This window comes from Cephus cinctus, unplaced genomic scaffold, assembly GCF_000341935.2.
Source record: "Cephus cinctus unplaced genomic scaffold, Ccin1 Ccin1_scaffold0129, whole genome shotgun sequence".
Lineage (NCBI taxonomy): Eukaryota > Metazoa > Arthropoda > Insecta > Hymenoptera > Cephidae > Cephus > Cephus cinctus.
The window spans coordinates 2,274,829-2,280,695 of NW_014332862.1; the positions used below are offsets into that span (position 1 = coordinate 2,274,829).

At 48.6% G+C, this 5,867-nt stretch overlaps 1 protein-coding gene across 6 annotated transcripts in view; it reads left to right on the forward strand.

Annotated features, from left to right (window-relative positions):
* Nucleotides 1-5,867, forward strand: part of LOC107262848 (glutamate-gated chloride channel) — an 83,682-nt gene that overhangs the window by 24,245 nt on the left and 53,570 nt on the right. The gene's annotated exons all lie outside the window — the stretch shown is intronic.

Sequence of the window (5,867 nt, forward strand, 5' to 3'; positions counted from 1 at the left end):
GGGGGGGGGGGGGGGGGGGGGGGGGGGGGGGGGGGGGGGGGGGGGGGGGGGGGGGGGGGGGGGGGGGGGGGGCAGGAGGCTGATGAGGCACAGCGGGCAAATATTTGGGCTCATAAATGTTGACACTCGTGCGGGTTTGCCACCCTGCTGCGACAATAACCACCCCTACGAGTGTACCCTTACGGGCCCTGTCCGCCTGTCACTTTGTTTTCAGGCTTAGCCCAAAGGAATTTTTATCGTTAACCTCGCGCGACACGTTCGGCCCATTTGTTCTCTTCCTGTCCGCGTTCTAGAACAGTCCTGATGACGATCCGCGCCAGAGGCCTATCCCTTCTACGGCCACTCCGAAAATCCATTCCCGTACGTCATCACGAGCCGGTGGAGACCGTCGTCCAAGCCAAGAAACCCAATCGTCAGCCTCGAGCACGGTCTTACATACAGGTCTTGCAACTCGCCCAATTTTCAGCGGTGGGGGTAGACGTGGTTTTGAAGCACGGCACATTTTCAATTTTAGTCACAAGCGTCGCTGTGATCGAGCGACCCCCTTATCCATCTCACTCTACAGTCAGCTGTGGGAGAGAGAAATAGGAACGGATCGCTTGATCGCAACGCCTCTTGTGGTCATGAAGCGAAATGAAAAATGCTTCTAAAAGAAGACTACCCCCTCCAAGGGAGCTGCAAGACCTGTATGTACGACCGTGGCCTCGGCGAACGATCAGTTTCGTCATCGGGAATTCGTATCTCTCTCGCAGCCACCGTCGCTTAAGTCCTTCTGGCTCTCTGGTCTGTCCTCATCTTCATCCCTCGAAGTCCCGACGCTTCCCCCTCGTAAACCAACCCCGCAACGCTCTCGCGATCCTCCCCACGCAAACCAACTGGCAAAACTTTTTCCGGAATAAATTAAAACGCGTGAAAGTTCTCGTCGAGCGACTTTTGCCGCTCTCCTCTAATCTCCCTTTCGTCCCTTCGTAGGGAGACACGCCTTAACGGGAGCCAACCCCTGCTGAAGATCCCTCCTCGTTTTTCGTTCCTCTTCTTTATCCGGAATCCTCGTGATATCCAAGGGACGTCTGGCAAATTGAGAAAAAATAAAAGTATAGTGCCACTTTACTTGCTGTGTACGTATAGATATAGACACACACGCTGTACGTTAGATGTATACACAGGAGGAACATACCCGCGTCCCACGCGAGTACTGTACAAGATTTTCGATCTGTCAAAAAAACACATCGAACTCCTGGACCGACTATACGTCTAGGTAATATCCTGTAAGGTTGTACCTATTTCCAGTAGTTGCTAGGTAGCAGCTAGTAGGTACATCCTGAATGAAAAAGAGAATTCGAGGAATGGTGCTTATACGATGTATATACATATATATTCAGGGAGTACAGGGTACCGGTGTACAGTCAGACGGACAAGTAAACGGTACATATGTATACCTATATATAAACAGAGCAGTAAAGGGTACATAGGATCTTCACGTTCTCCGAATACTTCACCCAGCCTGATATACGCATGTATCCGATCTGTACGGGGAAAATGCTTTTCCTTCTTAAGCTCCGCCGCAATGTAAAGAGCAGTGGTTCTTCCCATTATAGGATTACCTTACCCATCTCTTTGAATCCCATTCCCTCTCGGGCATCTAGTCCAACCTTTAGCCTTACACAGTGGACTATACACGTTTATCTCGTGCATGCTATATCTACGTCATCGACAAACATAGACATAGATAATCTTCTCTGTCCATCTTTTTCTTCGTCTTGACCTCCCTCTCTCTCTCTCTCTCTCTCTCTTCCTCTCCCGTTCGCCAGCACTTAGCGTCCCGTCAGAAGACATTATCCCGTTCCCTCGTAGTTACTTCCTACTTTCCTCCCTCCTCTCCCGATGGACTTTCTAAAACCCTCGGAACAGAAACCGCAGGCCGCTCTCTATCAATAAACTGAGACGTCGAGGGGGATGAAGTTTAACGTGGCCAATATACATATATAGACTATTAATTTACTTCACACACATATATATGTATATATATGATAATGGCGTATCTCGGTACCTGCTATTTGGATCCTCGAGGACCAAGCCGACGCCTAGGGAAATCCAAAGAGTACCAGACTCCCGATTATAAACCCATGGAAGGACGAGTGCCTTACACCTGTGAAAGCTCGACGGGTAACCGTGAAATTTATATGACAGCGCGTTCCCGGCGACACGTCCTACCCGGGACACGTACTGCCTGCGTCGCTCTCGATAAATTAGACAGCCGTCACCGAAGAACCCTTCGCGTCCATCCACGGCGGACGCTCCTGTCTCTGGTACATCGGGTACACCCGCGCTCGTTACACGTTTAACGCAATTGGCTACACGACGCCTCGTTTCCTTAATTATACCTAATTAGTGAATAATTATCTTTATGACAGAGTAATAAAAACAATCCCACGTACATCCGGGCATCCCGGAACAACGGCGATGGGCCTTTAAACCGATTCATCCCTTAAAACCATATTGGCACGTTGTTGCACCCCTTCGGCATCTTGAAGGATCCCAGGGCAACCTCAGCCCCTATCACTTCAAGATTCCATGAATGCAACCCTCGTTACAATCTGACGAGGTGCATTTCGCACTGACAACCCCGACCCCTCTCAACCCTACGTATTCATATGTAAAATTCACTCGTATACGTATGTACGTTCGGATGCACACACCCTTCAGTACTCGGCATATATTTATTGTATACACCCTCTCGTGTGCCAGCGACACACGTGCTCAAGACAAGCACATATATATTTAACCTGGACTCTCATTAACATGACGCTGTAGCGACCTCATTAATGCTTCTGCGCCACCCCTCCCACTGGTCCGCGTCAACCTTTGTACCAACGACCTACCCCTACCTTATATCCGATAGGACCTTCTATCTTCGTAACCTTCCACCTCTGTCCTCCCCTGTCCGCAGGCACCCTCAAACTGGGTTCTCCGTAATTGTTTACCCATCGTACCTTATTATTATCACAGTGTACAGCGGTTACCGGGGCGGGTTAGAGTGGGGCGGAGGGGGGTATGGGGGGTGTCCGTCGAGAGTCGTGCTGAGATTGAAGCTACTTGAGGTACGATAACGCTTGTCAGCCAGTCACCCATGGAGCCCAGCCACCCAATCAAGGAGCCCACGCTGGGTTGGGAAGTTAGGAAGCTCATCTGCCGGCGGACGATGCCTCGGAGATCAGCCACTTGGGTCTGCGGTGTGTGTACTGGTAGGAAAGGATCGACTCACTTCCTCGAGATTACTATTATTAGTGAAGACGGTCCTTTGTCGGTTTACCTGTTATACGTAAAAAGATAAAGTATACCGTAAATTGTTTTTGTCTGCTGACTTATAATTAAGTGGAGGAGAGACTTCAGAGGCTGGTCCATCCTGCGGTGGGTGCTTGCTTTGATGATTTATGAAGCGTGAATCGTTTGTTGTAATTTTGACTTTGTAGGGGAGAGAGAGAGATAGATAGAGAGAGAGAGAGAGAGAGAGAGAGAGAGAGAGAGAGAGAGAGACTGCGCGTTCGACGGTGCGAGATAATTTTGGTCTATTTAGGTAAAATAATTAGCCTGTATATACTATAAACGTACGTTCGACGGTGCGAGATAATTTTGGTCTATTTAGGTAAAATAATTAGCCTGTATATACTATAAACGTACTTAGGAGGATTAACGTGTAGAACGTATGCAAGAAGTCACTCGGGTTATGGGCAGGGTCTGTGGATGATGTATTTCGTGGAGTTTTAGTCTATGATAGTTCTCAGGAACTGGTAGTATGGCTAAATGGTACTAAAGTGCTCCTTTATGTTATCACTTTCTCCCTCTCTCTCTCTCTCTCTCTCTCTCACTCTCTCTCTCTCTCTCTCATTAGAGCCAACTAAGCAGACTCGCCTTGTTACGCGAGGACGTGAAGGAGCAGACTTTAGAGATGGTCATAAGAACTTCTCTGTCACTGCCGCGTACCACGTAATCCTTGAAGTCCTGTAGTACCGAATTCCCGGAGTCCTGAAGTACGGGGACCTGCGTAAGAAGCCAGGTTGAAGCGAGGAGGAAGGTTCGTCCGCTCGTGGAACAATGCGAGGAACCCGAAGTATCTGGAAAGCGTTAGGAAGGATTCCAGGGCGTAGCGTAACGAGTAACGGGAATTTCAGTCTAACATTACCCAGGAACGGGGATTAGTGGGAGAGGTTATGGTCGTTTCATGAGGTGTTCCAGAAGGGGATAAAAATGGAGTTGAAAGGAGGGGAAGAGAATTTAAAAAAAAAATTAATTTTATCAGGGCGCGAGGGTGGGGGGGGGGCGGTAAATAAAGTCAGCTCAAGTGCAATTTTTCACTCCAACTTCCTATTGCCATTTCTACCGGTTTCCTGGTACTGGGATTCATACGAGAGAGGGATGCCACCCGGACGACACGTAATGTTCAAAAGTCGTCCTTAGGGGGCCAAAATAAATAGAACAGAGGTTGTCTCTAAGATATCTGAAAAATGATCATTGGAAGTGTACGATAAAATATTATGACAGTTTCGACATGTGTCACGGAAGTAGACGATAACCCAAAAATCCAGGACTAGTTCATTATTATTGCACGCATTATACTATCTGTCGTCCACTTATGCAACCCACGCCGGGATCGTCGAAATATTTCGTCGCCGTTCGACGTCGCTAGATTTTTTGCGCAGAATACGAAATGGGAAGTTGCTCTCGAACGCAGCAACTTCGGGTGTCTCACTTCCGATGGGACATACGGAATAGGAGTAGAGAGGAAAAAAAATCCAATACTCACGTTCCACGATCTATCAATCCACATGTACACAGCTGTTACGTATACACGTGTGTACTTTGTCATTTTTTTTCTTCAACCCTCCCCCTTCACCTAACCTATTCCACCGTTATCATTTTTTTTCCCCCGTTCCTGATACCTACCTCTCCGGTTCACCCTAACTCTCTCATTGAAACTTTGCGTCGTGACATATCCCGAGGGTTTCCGCTTTGGTAGTATAGGGTGCAACCAGAGTTTCTGCGAGAGAGCGGGGGGCGAAGGAGGGCGAAAGAGTAGGTTAGACCGGGGTTCAGGATCGAAGGGGTGAAAGGTCGAGCGAAAGCCACAAGTCTCTGTTCTCGAGCCTATGCAGGATCGTACGTATCACGTATATACACGTATACTGTGATACAGGGTAGTGAGCACGAACGAACTATAGAAACTCTTCTGGCTCGTTCTTCGGTAAAGGGTTAGAGATTAAAGCTCGAAGTGAAATGAAAATTCCAATCGAGCGAAATCTCCTGGCATCAATCACAATAAGCCGCGGCGGTGTTTTTACAAGGCCGCGGCGAGGCCTCTATGGATTAAGGATGTAAGGGTGCGTCGTCTCCCTCTATATTCCCTCTGTTTCCCTCTGTTCCGTTATAGCACCCTTATCATCCACGAGCGTCATCCCCTGGGCTGCTCCTCCCTTTAATCAATATCTACTATATCTTGTACTAATCGGGATGACTCGACGGGGTCCATGGAAAGCCCACCTAGTACTACTACTACCACCTCTACTACCACTACCCCTCATTTTTTTCCTTCTTTGACTGGAATTCTCTTTCGACCCGGATAACTCGCACCACTTATCCAGAAGGAAGAACCACGTGACCCTCTGAGATTAACTTCTCGCGACAAACATCGCTTGATAACTATATACCCACAGAACAACCCTCCTCCGCCACCCTTATCCGAAGGGATAATTTTAGGCGGCACCCCCTGCGCGACTATGCGAGAGATTGCTTTGTGTTTTTCCGCCGAGGTTGGCCTTCGTCCCATCCCCCATCGTTTTTCCCTTCTTCGTCATCCCCCCCCCCCCCCC